General features: G+C 41.7%; 1 protein-coding gene and 1 long non-coding RNA gene across 6 annotated transcripts in view; one reads left to right on the forward strand and one right to left on the reverse strand.

The window, feature by feature from the left end:
* Positions 1–15,111, forward strand: part of KIAA1210 (KIAA1210 ortholog) — a 57,523-nt gene that overhangs the window by 2,748 nt on the left and 39,664 nt on the right. Inside the window, exons 1-3 of one of the 5 annotated variants that reach the window (XR_008439397.1) lie at positions 2,331–2,414; positions 9,407–10,963; positions 11,284–11,521. The exons of 1 other annotated variant lie outside the window; for it this stretch is intronic. The gene's annotated coding sequence lies outside the window, so the exon portion shown is untranslated. Of the gene's footprint in view, positions 1–2,330; positions 2,415–9,406; positions 11,522–15,111 lie in introns of those variants that run through there. 3 more of the 5 variants (XR_008439398.1, XR_008439396.1, XM_053990393.1) reach the window with 3 other exon arrangements.
* Positions 482–2,215, reverse strand: LOC128814506 (uncharacterized). Its single transcript, XR_008439399.1, has 4 exons — positions 1,849–2,215; positions 1,383–1,478; positions 1,130–1,260; positions 482–1,017 (listed from the first exon to the last, which is right to left on the reverse strand). It is a non-coding gene; the product is annotated as an uncharacterized LOC128814506 (long non-coding RNA).

Here is a 15,111-nt window from a genome sequence, read left to right on the forward strand (position 1 = left end):
AAGGCTGCAGGTTTGCACAGATGCTAATGCCTCATTTGTATTACTTGTGATTCCCAGAAGTGCTGGTCACCTGGAATTATTGCTGGTTTTATTTGACCTGCAAGGACCCAGGGTTTCCAAAGTAGAGAGAAAGTATCTCAGTCTTTTGAGTTACTGAGAACTGGTGATGAATAAAACCACTGGCAAGTTAGATCTTTGCTGCCCAGACTGAAGTCTGATTTGTAACTCCTCTTTGAGAATTTGAGACTTCAGGAAGGGGTGGTAGGATTGCATTACAAACAGCTTGTGATACCATGTAGCCAAAGAGAGAAGATTTTTGCCTTGTGGTCCAATGGCGTTCTTATTTGAAGTGGGTCTGTTCCAGGTGTGGAACAGGTGCCTGACTCAAGGATGCCCTGAATTACACCTAGTCCTCAGATCAAAAGCACAGACCATCTTTTGGCTGGACTTGTGTTTTCAATTAGTTTTATTTCCATCCCCATCACACTTCTGTTTCTGTTTTCAGTTGCATCTTCTGACTTTCTAGCTGTGCTCTCCATCCAGTAATGTGCAAGGAGAAAGGACTGTGGAATGTGAAGAAGACACTATGCTGAAGGCTATCAAGATCCTGTCATTCCTAGAGATAAATGTGTAAACATCTGCAGCATAAAACAGCTCCAGATGGGACTTTTTACCAAGTTTTAGAAAATGTGTCTGAGAGGGGTATTGGAAAGACAGACTGGGGAATTGCTTTCTTCCAGAATATCCTGTTGTGAACTTGCAGCTAAGATCTTTCCCTCACTGGCTTCATCTTCCCTCTTTCCAGGACTATAGGTTTCAGTTCAGTCATGTAGAACAGGACTGACAGTCACTGTGACAAGAAAGCTTGCTTGATCAGTATGCACAGCAACTACACTAGGAAGTTTTGGAGGTGTCTTTTAACTAGAGATGAAAATCCAGGTGTGAATTCTCAGTATTGGCTCCTTTTTTTGAAAGGCAGCAGATGTCAAAACCAATCTGCACAAGCTGCAGATACTTCTGGAAGAGGCAAAGAAAAAAGAAAACATAAATACACGAGATTCTTGCAATGTAAGAGTCTTAGTATCCCTAGGAAGGACACTCATTGACACTGAAAGAGTAAATTAAATACCTGGCTTCCTGAAAATAACAACTTGGATTTCCTTCCAGGTCTAATGAGCCAGAAGCATTTTATATATCAGAAATAACTGGATGATGTGAAGGAAAATTGGTGCATGCCCAGATCAGGTCAAACCAGTAGCACTGTTAGAGGGATTAGGAAATGTTATCTCTGCTCCATTAGTGTTGGATGTGGAAATGCTATTCATGGCATGTACACATGTTGTTCACAAGGACTTATTTTTACTTACACTGGAGATACTCACTTTGCATTTTGCAACACATGAGCTGTGTTCACTCGTGTCACTGCATCCCTGAAGGAGGGCCTGTTACTTCTCTGCCAATGTGATGCAGTGCCAGTTCTGCAACAGAGCAGGTCAGTCTGTTTCACTGGGAATTGGTAACCAACTCCAGCATTAATAGATTCAAAGATTAGAAAGTGGGAGTTGTCAATAAACTCTGCATTTTCCCAGGTGTAGCCTTGCAACATTTTAGTTGCAGAAATGCAACAAGATGGATGGATTCTCATCTCAGTTTATTTAGCTGAGATCGGTTCAGTCACTGAACTTGATTTGACACAAACGAAGACACTACATAGTGACCCAGTAGAATCCAGTTTTCAACAGGCTAAGGAAGCAATTTCCCAGCCTGATGCATTTCTAGTTATACAGTGCCCTCAAAGGGAAAATGTTTCAGACCCTCAAAGTCATCCCTCAGCCTGAACAATGTTACCTGAATCATGTTGCTGAGAGGATGCCTCTCACTGTGCCTTGAGCCCTCCAGGTAATGTGCCGAGTGCTGACTTAGGCCAAGCTGAATGTCTTCCCTGAGACATTGTGTCTCAGGAGCTGAGGCCCAAAAACTGTCACTACCATCACATGAAGCTGTGTCAGGGAAGGTTTAGGTTAGATACCAGGAAAAGGTTTTTCAAACAGAGAGTGCTTGGGCACTGGAACAGGCTCTCCAAGGAAGTGGTTACAGGACCAAGCCTCTCTGAGCTTAGGGAGTGTTTGGACAATGCTCTCAGGCACATCATGTGATTCTTGGAGTGTCTTGTGCAGGGCCAGGAGTTGGAGCCGATGATCTTGATGGGTCCCTTCCAACTCAGCATATTCTGTGATTTTCACGCCACGGTTGTGCCGTCACAGCTGAATTGTTACAGGTTTCTCAGGCTGGAGTCTGTACGATTCCACGGACAACAAACCAGTAGGAAGCCTTGAAGACAGCAGGGACTTCCCAGGCCACAGAGGCTTGAGAAAGAGCCAAAATTCCCTCAGTGTCAAAGCAAGGTGTTTTGTGTAAGGTGCTCTCCCAGGCCACGCGCGGGCTTCGGGCGGAGGCAGCGCGTCCCGGCGGTGGTGCCCACCGGGCTGAGCCTCTCTCCCGCGGGGCTCGGCCCGCCCCGGGGTGTGTGCGCTCCCGCGGTGCGCGGGAGGTGGGGCCGATGCCCCGTGCCCGGTGCCCGCTGGGCGGCGGCGGGCGGGGCCGCCGGGGGCGGCGGGCGCGGAGCGGCGCGGGGCGCGGGCGGCGGCCGGTGAGTGGCGGGGGCCGGGCGGTCACCGGGACGGGCACGGCCTCAGCTGTCGGCACGGGAAAGGCTCCAGCCCGGCCGCCCCCCCGGCAGCCGCCGTGCCGGGGCAGCTCCTCGGGCGGGCGCTGCCCACGCGGAGCCCCCGGCCGGCGGCGGGGCCGGGGTGACGCCGGCGGGCGTTCCCGGCGGAGGCGAGCGGCTGAGCTTTCCGTGAGGCGCTCTTGGTTCCAATGCTCTATTCTCGGCTTCCTACGGCTGCGAGCGCAGAGGCTGGCGGGCTACATGGGCATCCTCATCCCGAACTTCCAGGCTTGCAGTCTTCCAGTGTCGGACCTCTACGTTTTATGCTCCAAATCAGGTTTTTAACCTATGTTAGGTAGCTGGAGTTAGGTAGCTGGTTGTTAATATGAACTGGACTTTTTTTTTGTCCCTTACGTCGTTAGTGGAATTGCTGGAATTGGTGGCTGTCTCCCAGGTGTGAGGTCTTAGCACTGGTGTGGGGGACTGGGAGAATCCCTGTGATCTCAGAGCTTCTGTGCAGGAGTGACGTGAGAGAAGCTGTAGGGTCTTGTAAAGGGTCAGATCCACAAAGTGCTGTAGAATGCAAAGACATTGTGTCATTTCTTCATGATTATTTTGCTGATACACGTAATTGCTTGATCTTAACGAACAGCTGTATGCAGGAATAAAGCTTTAATCGCATAACAACTTTGATGAATTTTCCATGATAACTGTGCTTGTACAAGTCAGAATGGCTTATGTCAGGGCAAGTGCTTTCACCCAGGTGACAAGCTGCAGACAGGCTACGAGCACAAAATATCCAAGAACCCCAGCAAACCACCTTCAGTCTTTTCCATTTTCTAATTCAACTCCTCTTTTGAAAATGGCATTCAAAGTGACCCTTTTCCCTTCCAGCCCTTGTGCTGTCCTTACACCACATCCTATGGAGAGCTGTCTGAGTGGACTTCTCTGCCTGGAGCTATGTACTGAGCAGAGCTTGTCTGATGCACATTTGGATGGGGTCCTACTCATTTCAGACCTAGTGTAGCAGACTGCAGAAATTTAGAATTAGCCTAGTACACACACATTCTGATCCACTTGGGATTACAGTTACTGTGGATCTTTTATACTTCATGCTGTCTTTCTGGTATTTGACAGAAACTGAAAGCAGTTACAGGTAACTTGAAGTGTACTGTTTGAAACCTTTAAAACAGAAAGGCAAGCTTGGTGGCCTTATCTTTTATTAACAGCTTCATGAATGTGAGTTTTCTTTTTCTCTCAGACAATATAATAAATGATAATTAGGACTCCAATACCTTTGCAGATCCCTTGTAAGATAGGAAATTCAAATATATATTTATCTTGCTGCTGTACAACAAATACAATGAAAACTTAATCCAGCAATTTATTCCATGCCATTTCATAGGCATGGAATACATTTTTGCACTGCTTGCTCAATTGGTTGTTTATAGTTTGGACCTCTAGCTCTATAATACATGGACCAGTACATTGCTAATGGTTCACGCCAATTCCTGAAGAATATTGTACCAGAAAATTTATGTTGAGTTAGTGAAATTGCTCATCTGTTTCCAAAGCATGTCAGTAGATGTCTTATCATAAGTAGATGACTTATCAAGAACACACTACATAAAAGCAGCTACACTTCTCCAGTGAGGTTTGCAAGGATTCCAGAACTATCCAGTTCAATGTAGAATTTTGGAACATATCTGCAAAATTAAAAGTTGATTTGGTTCTCACTATAGTATAAGAAAGTGCAAAGCACTTCTTACCTTGGACTTGACCTGACTTGACTCAAGTTTAGAATATATTTAGATATTTAAGGGACTTATTTATGTATATAAATGCTTTTCCTAATATGCAAACTCAAATTACTTGGATGTTATATTAACAAAAAATAAATCCCTCAATTTTTTTCATATCACTGTGACTTGGAAGGCTTTTCCACATAAGCTATTTGCTTATGATTCTGTCAAAGATTTGATGGAAGTTTTCAGAAAATGAAATGTCAGATTCCTGTGACCACGGAGATGGAGACATGCCTAATGCAGATTTGATGATTCAAAATCTTTGTCCTTTGGAACCCACAGTACAGGGATTTTGACTGTATTCAGACATTTGGGAAGTAGATCCCCTTTTAGACTTCTTTTTAGTTTTTCTGGGAGCAATTAAGTGCAGACAACTATCAAAAGTTAAATTTTATCACTTAAGAAGTGAAATTTAAGAAGTTTTACTGGCACTGGTTTCTGTTTCAAAGTTACTATTTTTGCCACTTGTAATGGTTCTTAATTTGTTGGTCAGGGAATTTGCTTCAGACAAATGCACAGCTATGTTTTCTTTCTCCAGAAGATGATGTATGGCAGCCAGAGAAGAAACAAGAAGTTGTACTTGGTCCAAAGACTTGCTCAATACATGCCCATTTATTTAAATCCTAAATACATTTATTTAGAGATCAGTGGGTACTTAGAATATTTCACAAGAAAGCAGTAGCTGCAAGTGCAAATACTGGAATCTTGCATAAGCATTAAGAAGAGGGCTAAGATGTTACTCAGTTTTGAACAGCTGTGAAAATGGCTACTCAGGGAACAATAATTTGTGTGGATGTGAGTCTGATACATTTAATACAAACAAACACATCTTTAGTTGTTCCTGGTTAATATCTGCTAAAATCCTCTACAACTTTGACTGAAATGTTTCCTGTATCTGATACTGTTGAAGTGTGTTAGGCATTCATTAATAGGGATTTATTGATTTATATGAAGTTTCTTTATATATAAATGAAAAGAAACTACACACAATATATTAAACTGGGGAGTTGATTTTTTTTTCTGATGAGGATTTTCAGTAATCCTTATGTTTGTGCTGTGGACAGTGTGCGTGGTGTGGCTGGTCTCAATATCTTTAGTTATGTAACATAAACATCAAGCTGTGCTGTAAGTCAAACAGGGGACAAAGCAGTGTGACTGCAGCCTCTGTGGTACATCAGTCTGCAAGCTGACTGCTATGATCTGAGGAGTTGAATTTAGTGGAAAGGCTGTCATTGATTTTAATGAGCTCTGGAAATGGCCCAAACTCAGGAATCGGTGGCTTGGTTTTATTGGAGTGGCACCAGCATCATGTTGAGTCATGTGTGCACAGATACATAGGCATCCTCTTGAAGTTTAAAAGGAGTGCCAATGCCACAAGCAGAGATGCCATTTGTATTTCATCATTTTCTTCTAAATGAATTCAAACACATTGCATGAGATTTTGGTACCTGACACTGGTTTTAGTGGAAATGCAGTTCTCATCCTTCCCTCAGATGAGTTTCCATGCCAGTTCTTCTGTCTAAGTTCAATCTATTGTGTAGTTTAAACATAAATAGATTTCTCTCCATTTGGAGAGGTTTATCTCTGTGTCTTCAGCTGACAGCTTCTATGTGTAATGGGAAGGAGTGCTACAGGTTAGAACTTGAAACCACCTCTTTGGTGAGCAGCAGACACTCGCTGATGTTATTAACAGGGATTGTTTCAACTGCTACTCATCCCTGACTCCTGCTGACTATTGCAGTTCTCCCCCAAAATCTCTTAAGATCTCATCAGGTCATAGCTCACACGGCCAAGTGACCGTGCAAGGCTCTGAACATTATTCTGAGTAACCAAAAGTGCAGCAAAACTGCCAAAATACATGCTTGGTCACAAAGCTTGAAAGCAGGATCTTTAATGATTCAGAAGCTCAAAATGAGGAGAGCACCAAATATTATTTCCAATATACCCACTTGTTTAAGCTGTCTCCTAGTTTAGCTGCCTCAGGAATGCTGAATTTGGGGTGGCTGCACTATTCTAAGCTCTTAAAACTGCAGGAAGTAATGAGGATCTTACTTGTTGAAATTGCTGCTTAAAAGCCTGTGGGGGGAAATGGAGCTTAGTGTGCATACTCGTTTTGCTTACAACTTTGACAGCCTCTTTGGGGCTAACCTCAGCACAGTGGCATGTCAAGGAATCACACAGCCCATCCTGGCATTTCACTGCCATTCTTTTCATCTGCTGTTCCACTAGTTTTTCTTTCTGCTGAACATGCATTTCTTGGAATTAACTGATATTTGACCATAAAAAAGGCTGCCATCATTCATAGGAATCTGTCAAATATTATTGGTACAATTTGCAGCAAGTTACATTATAGTGCCTTGTGGTCAAATGTGTCCTTTCTTTTCTCCCAGTTAATGCTTCATGAGATCATTTTTGTATACCACTAGGTTAAGTGGGAAGGGTATTTGCCAGCAAAGAGAGGGTTAATGCTGCTGTATTTGGCTGGCTCTTTGCCAGTCTTTGCTCTTTTGAGTGCCAAGACTTTTTTTTTTGTGACTTTTTTTCCTTTTTAAAATATGTGTAGCTTAGTAGAGTTGAGCTGCAGCCTTACCAGGCAATATGGGGACATTTGTGTCTCCCAAACTGACCTTTTTTCCCAGTTCTGTCACTCACTGCACATGGCTGCAGCCAGGTAGCAGAGATCTAAGGCTCTTCCTCACAATGTCAGGATACATTTGATCCCATTGTTCAAGAAGTTATTTGTATTTTCCTAAACACTGGTAATGACTGGAGGGGATGCATTCTCTGATCCTGTTGTCTCTCCAAGGGTGTCAGGATCTCTGAGCTCTCCTGAATTTCTCCTGTTTTTTATATTTATTATATTATGATTTCATTATCTCAGGAGGAGGAAGTGAAAGGACAAGCGAAAGAAAACAGGAGAGGTAGGCTGTGTGGTTTGCTTGACATTTGAGAAATGATCCAAGAGTTTCTCTATAAATTTAAACTAGACCCATAGTATAACTTCCCAGAAACCTGTTAGGAGCAGGGAGTGTTTATGAATGGTGCTTGTTTGATTTTCTTGCTTTTTCCATCTATATGTTATGTTTGAGTCTGCCTTCAAATGTTTTAACGTGTCATAGAGAACTTCTAGATTTATTTAATGGACTCTTTAAATCTGAATTTTAAAGGCAGAGATGTCAACACAATGTTATAGAGAATGAGGCATAGAAAACCTCCTGTGCGTTAGCAGACTAAACTTGGCTGGAGAGGCCATTTCAGAATTGCCTTGTGTCCAATAGTAATGAAAGTTTTTCTAAAACCCTTTGTTCTTTGTTTGTAGATTAAGGAAGACCTTATTTACAGATGTATAAAGCTTTAATTTTTAAAAGATTTTTGTACTTTGAAAGAGACATAGCATGCAGCACATCAAAGTAAACTTCAAAACCACAATGCAACCTGTTTGTGGGGTCTTAACGGCTCACGAGCAGTACAGTGAGCAGAAGAACATGAGAATGTTTAAACACCTGTTGTTAACTACCAGAATGTACTTCTTTGAGCATTTTTAGTGCTTATTTTCTTTTTTTAATCTATCATCTGTACATTAATACTATGTTGCTACTGAAGACTATGTGCTGACTGAGGAGTGAATTTAATGAGTTGAACTCCAAAAGCTGTGGGTTCTGCAATAATTAAAAGTGATATCTTATTGTATAAGAAAATACATTAAAATGTTAAGGTTCTTGCAATAAATCAGCTTAAAGCAAGAAATCTGAGCCAAAGAAAGACTATCATTTATCTCAGTTCTTCCCTTAGCTGATTTGTCAAGCTTCTAGGCTATGCAAAAGGTTTTATATTATCTTTTTAATTCATATCAATGTCAGATCATGTGAAGTAGAGGAAAGAGGAAAGAAATGAGCGAACCAGCCATAATTATTGTGATGAGTCTGAAGAAACTGTGTTATATCAGTATTACCACAACTTTTGTGTATTGGATAGAGGAAAAAAAGAAATACAAGCAATTTACTTGCTCTGATTCTGAGGATCACATTTCTTCTGCTCTATTGGCCCTCAAACTATGGCCATTGCATCTTCTCTTCATTCTGTAGTTTTAAGAGGGTTAAAAATGGTGGTAGGGTGTGACTTAGATTTTATTGTATCTGCCATTACTCAGCATCAGCACAATCATGAGTCCTCATTCCTGCAAAGGAAATATATTGCAGATTTTGAACAGGTTTTCATTTTGGTGGAATGGGTGTTACATTTGTGTGGTGCATGGGACTCTTCAGAGATAAGGTATTTGCTGGTTTTGTAGTGGATTCTGATCAAAAGAAAAGCTTAATCATGTCATCACTAATACCATTTTAACTGGTGACCAGTTCTGCAACAGTCAGTGATATTTCCTTTAGATGGTTTTGACTAGCATCCCTTTGTATTTAGCAGCTACATGGTGAGAAAACTTTGCACAAGCCAAGAAAATTATCTGAAAGTCTTATTATTGTTTAGCATTTGTACATGGTTGTATTTGCCTTTGTGAAAAATTAAATCTCTCTTATCTGTGGTGAGAAAATATTACAATATCAGTTTCGTAATCAGGAAAGCACTGCAAATCCATCTTGTTAAGTTAGCTCATAAATCTTCAGTGGCTTCTAAATCCAAGGAGGGCTTGATTAGTATTCCCATGACCAAAAGGGAGCTCTCAGAGTGCAGAACAAGCAGAGTTAATATTTGGGCTTCACAATAGCTGATCTCCAGGCAATATATAGAGTCCCTTGAGGACTCAGTACCATGCCAGGAAGTATCAGTTAAATTGGCCTCTGTGTTATATCCAAAGCAACTGTTTCATGAAAGAAGCTGAGTCCGTGTTCTTGGGTGGGTGTTAAAATCTGTAGAAGGGGAAGGTGTCAGCTCCATGGTGCATGGTGACAACTGCTCCACTTTTTGTTTGGACCTGCAGTGTTGCCTGCATGAATACCTGGGTGGAAGGATCCACTTAGTAGCAAGGATGATTTAACACCTGATGCCAATACCAGTGGATCTCAGGTATGTTCTGTTTAAAGGTTAGCTACAGGGGCTGGAGTGGTGAGGCTGAGAGTGGCATTTATCCTAGGAAAGCCGTAGGTGTTTCCTGACCTCCATGGTAAAGCAGAAATATACTACAACAATGAACTTAAGTTTGACATGGCTCTTAACTGCAGCTTTTTTGGCTACCACTGATCCTGGATGACAGACACACCCATCAGCTCAGCAAATAGCTAAAGTGTGTGCCAGGCTCTGTGGTTGGGAAGGACCAGGCAGAGATTCAGTTAAAACATCTGATGATGTGACTTAGTGACACAGAACTGTGGTTTATTCAACAGTTTTAGGTAAAATTCTTCTGCAATTAGCTTATTTCCTGCCTCTGGGTATATATTAGATATTTTCCCTTCCCACTACTGTGGGAACAGTGCCAGCATATTTAAGAGACAATTGAGAGCACACTGGGATATTTAAAGATTGCCAGAACTTGTCTGAGTAATGTGTTAGGCTGCTGTGTAAGGACTCTGATGTGCTATGTGTCTACTCTGGTGAAATTGGCCCAGTATGAGGTATTTTTTATTATGTGATGATTTTAAAACTCTTGACATGTGGGGCCAAACCATGTTGTGCAGTCAATGATTTCTGATTTAACTCAGCATTTTGATGCCAGTATTCTTGTACGAGTTCCCATGGCTGAAGTCTGGCTAGTGAACTTAAAGTTATCTTGGATATTTATAGGGTGCCTATTCTTGTAGGGTCTTTCTGGCTGTCCTTATTGAGCAGGGAAGCATGGAGGGAGGCTCTAAAATACAGTTTCAGTCACCAGGAATTTTGAGTTCAGTTGCAGTTTATGGATTCTGGAGCAGTCACTGAATTACTTGTCCTCAGTTCTCCCCTCTGTATCTGCACTGTGGAATAATACATTCTGTACAGAGGGGCACCGGTCTGATATCTCACAGATATCAAGTGGTAGGAATAAATTTATTGTTACTCAATATTTTCACTTGTTTTGCTGACTGGGGAGTGAACCAGGTACTGTATTCATGCCTTTATACAGAGGAAAGGTAACAGAGAAATCACCATATTACCATTCCATACTTATTTGAGTTAAATGTCAGGAATATGCAGTTCTGAGTTTTATTTTTCTGTTTATTTCCCCTTGGAGAAATAAAGCCTGCAGGCAGGACATTCTGGGACTTCCCTGCCTTTCTCTGAAGGTTAATGGTCACCTTATCTTTAGCCTTGTGTTTGCAGGCACTGGAGTCAGACAGCCTTTTCCCCAGAGCTGTGCTTCCGTGCTTTCCTGTATTATTGCTCCAGTCGACAGCCACTGAGATGGTATCAGAGATGACCTTTGCTTTTGAAGTTTCATTTCAGCTGCAGCTGGAATCCAGGATGTTGATGGTTTTAGGAATATTATTCCAGATGTGTGAGTCCCTGGTTCTCCTCTTGCTTCTACCTGTACAAACAAATCAGAAGTGACTCTGTTGAAGAGGTGGGCCTACATTAGTGTTAAACTAATATACATGGGAAGTCATTAAACCTGATTGCTGCTCACAGCACAGGCATTAGTGGCAGCCTTGGTCTGGTCTGTCTCCAAGGGAGCTTGGCGAGAGTGTTTGAGGGACATTAACTGGATCTATCCCTAGAGGGGAATTCGGGAAGAATGGCTCGTAGAAAACCCAATTCATTATTCACATCATCTCAGGATATTTGTTTAGACTCAGTAACTGTTACCTCTGATGTTCCACACTCAGACCAGGCACTGGTCCATGTGCCTGTAGCTACATACTGTGTTCTCACATTTCTTTCCAGATGGTCTTGTGTGTTGGTGCCTGCCTGGACACCGAGAAGGAAAAGTTGTGTTGTTGGAACTTAATATTCTCTAACATGGTATTTTCTTAAGTCAGAATGTGCAGAAATAGAGCTCCTTTGTTCAACTTCTGCACTAACCCCACCAGGACAAAAGAACCACAGTTTCCCAGTATATAAAATATTGACCATGCTAGTATTTTCACAGGAAATACCAGCTCTTCCACTGTGTCAAAAATAATCTGTTTTTCATTTAGATTCTTTAAAATCTTAGATTTTAGATTTTTGGTCCTGGATGAAAAAAGCAAAGATGTGAGAGGCAGCACATCCTGGTCTGTATATACAGGGATACTGTTACTTTTCTAAAAATAAATTACATATTTATATGCAAATAAATCATTGTATATCATAAAATGTCAAACAAGCAATTCTATCTCTGGATCTGTATTATTTGTTAGGCAATTGATGTTTTCTGTCACTGAAGTCTGAGGTTACATCTGTGATCCTGTTGCAAATCTAGGGGAAATTACCTTTTGAATGACACATGGCCTGACCTTCATCTCCAGTTAATCCAGGAAGAGTTCACATTTGGCTGGGGGGACATAAAGGATAGATTTAGAGTGCCAGTATTTTTCTGGCCATATTTTAGAATTCAGTAATGGATATCACATACCAAAGTTTTTCTTCACTTTTTCCTCAGAGGACAAGACAGTGTGTTTGTGATAAACTGCAAGAAACAATGAAGACTCAAAATTACCAAACACTGGAATCAAAGAGATTAAATTATTGCTGCGGTCTTTGAAATATTCTTATTATTGAAGGAGATTGCAGGAAGTCCCTCTAACAGGGAATGACAACGACAAAAATCCCCCAAATCCCACACATTGTACACAAACTGTGAAAACACGCATAATTAAAGCAGCATAGAGGAATTAGACCCCAGAGCAAGTATCATGGCAAATTCTGGCATGAAGAATTGATTTGTACATATATAAATTAATGCATGAATAAAAAACTGAAATAGTGCATATTTGGATGCCTCTGACTACACTCTCTACTTTCAGTTTCAGAGATAGGCTTTGACCCTCATTTTCCTCATAATATTAATCACAGATGGATGTACAAACTCTGCAAGGCAGAAATCCTCTTATCTCCACTTCTTTGTTGTCAGCAGACTACTGTGCTGTTTCTAACCCTGTTTGTTTAAAGCTCTGATAGTGCAGCTTTTAACAGTGATGTGTGTTTAGTTGTTTCTTTAGAACTGGAGAGTTTTCACAGAAAATTTCTCAGCCTGGCCAATTTGCCAGCCTGGAAATTTCACTTGAAGGAAAGCTGAATCCCTTTCTTTTTCAGCAAAGTGTTTCTTGAGAGCCGCATTTTTGTTGTCACATTGTTGCAAAGTGTTGCTAGGGGTACAAATGCAACTTGGTTGTAAGGAGCACACAGAATCTTCACGCCACAAACCCCAAGTGGCTCAGAGATTAGTATGAGATGGCTCATCCTATCACAATGTGACATTTACCTCGCCAAGAAGTCAGTTCAGAGACATCAAAATATACTGGAAATCTGAAATGCTACAGTCTATCACTTTGGTGTAGGATTTTTACTCCTACCTCTAAATTTGTTTAGTGAAACGCTCAGATGAAACTTTTGTCCCTTTCTGAAAATAAATTTTAAAAATGTAAACCAAACACCCCTGCTTAAACACAGTTTGTGAAACGCACGATTTCCTAACTGTGTGACATCTGTCCCTTCCTGCTGCTCTGTGTCCTGCTGCCATGCAAGCTTTGGATGAGCACTTTGCAAAATGTGAGGTGTTTGCAGTCAGGGAGCTGGGGCGGGGGTTGCCCTTAGAGATCCAGAGGCAAGAGGCTGCAAGAAACACAGCAGCTCTGTTGGACACAAAACCTATTCAGGATTGCTGGCTGCGTGTGTAGCTCCTAAACACCTCAGCTCTCAGGCTGCTGGCATGTACCCTGGCTATTTTTCATATATGTGTATTTGAGTTTCCTCCATTGGATTAGTAGTTGCTGTTGGTTACTTAAGTTGAAGAGGCCCTTTTTGCAATGACTCAAGTGTGTGTGAAATAAATAGCTTGATGATTTTAGGAGCTGTATTTTGGTGCAAGGATTTCCTAATGGTTGGCTGGGTGGACCTTGCTCAGTCTTGCCTCCCTTGTTCCCTCTGGAGAAATGAAGAAACTTGTTGGGAAGTTTACCAGGTGCTGGGAGCTTGCTGCTGGTACCACTGTGGGAGGGCAGGTTGCCCCTGGGACTGTTTATTCTCCCTGCAGGGGAAATGAGGCAGATTTGGATGTGCAGGGGGCTGGTGCAATGTTGGGCTGTTGAGGGAAAGCCACGACAGTGAGTTTGAAGAAAGCCATGATTTTCAAATGAAAGTAGGCCTAGACTGGGCTATTTCAATCAAGTCAAACCACAAACTTCAGAGGAAATCCAGATCTGATTGAAATTTCAGCTGTTTAAACTTGCTGTCTTCCCTATCTTTGAAGAACCATCTTTACTCTGCTGAAGTCTGTGGTTATTTGGTGTTTGTCTACCTCCCAGCTGAAAACAGTTTAAATTAATTAACTGGCAGTAGAGCAGCCCATTCACTTGAGCACTTGACAAGTGAGGAGCAAATGTCAGTGCGGTGATGTCTGGCTGTCAGAGCAGGTACAGCTCATACCTGCTGGCTTGCACTGATTTGCCTGTGGACATAGAGCTGTGATGTTTATCAACATCTAAGATTTCAGGGCTGTACCCAAAATGCTCACTGTGTAGCCATTTGAAGCCGTGCAGGTGATAAAGAGGCAGAGGAGTTAATAATAAATCTAGCATGATGTGCCTTTGAGGGTGATATGAAGATAGAGAATCAAAAAGTATTAAATCCTGAGGTGGGATAATTATTTTTAATAACTGTTTACTAGTCTGCTTCTTGGAAAGTAAGGGGGTTTTGAGATGGTGCAATGTGTGTTGCTAGCTGCTGGTTGCTGAGAACAGGACTATGTTTGACCTAAATGGAAGCCAACAGATGAAGTTCTGCATGTTCAGGTAAGTAACTTCAAGACAAAAATGCATGAAAGAAAAAAAAAAACAATATTGAAAGGAAGCATATTCTGAAGGCAAGCCATCTGAGGAGGTTTGGAGACAGGAAATCTGCTTTATGTTAGCAAAAATGCTGATTTTTTTTAAACTTCCAGGCTGTGTTCTATGCCAGTTAAAGTGATGAAATTCTTCCAAAGTCATCAGGATTACACCCTTCCACTAGCTTTAGGGACTGTGCTTTCCCACTGGAAGGCCATTTGATCTTTCTTGATTTTAAAAATAAATGTGAATTTCTCATGAGGTCTCCTTCATTTCTTACTCTAATATAAATGTTTCTGTTGGCAGCCTTTTTCTGAACAAAATGCCAGGCAGATTTCAGATGCAGTCCTACATCCAAGGTTTTGTGCATTAAGCCAGTCACAATGTTTCTCCAGTAATCTCCAGGAATGCCTTCCTGGTGGTGGTTGCCCAATAACTGAAGCCTTGATTTTGGAATTTTTTTTTCCCCTATGAGCTTTGTCTGATGGATGGAGATTAATGCTCTCTAGTGGTCCTTTTTCTGCTGGTATTAAGAGTTCAGCGTGAAGTCATCGTGACAAGTGCAGTGATTCCCAACAGTGAAACTTGTTCAGGTTAGACTTTCACTAGTGCTACTGTATTTTTACTGCTTTGTGTTTTCCCAAGAGACAGAAAATGTGTTATATCTGCTTGAGGTCAGCTTTGATCTGCAAATGCAAATGCACTCTGTGGATGGCATTGAAGCTGTCTGCTTGTAGAGGCTTTTGCT

Source organism: Vidua macroura, chromosome 14, assembly GCF_024509145.1.
Source record: "Vidua macroura isolate BioBank_ID:100142 chromosome 14, ASM2450914v1, whole genome shotgun sequence".
Taxonomy (NCBI): Eukaryota; Metazoa; Chordata; class Aves; order Passeriformes; family Viduidae; genus Vidua; species Vidua macroura.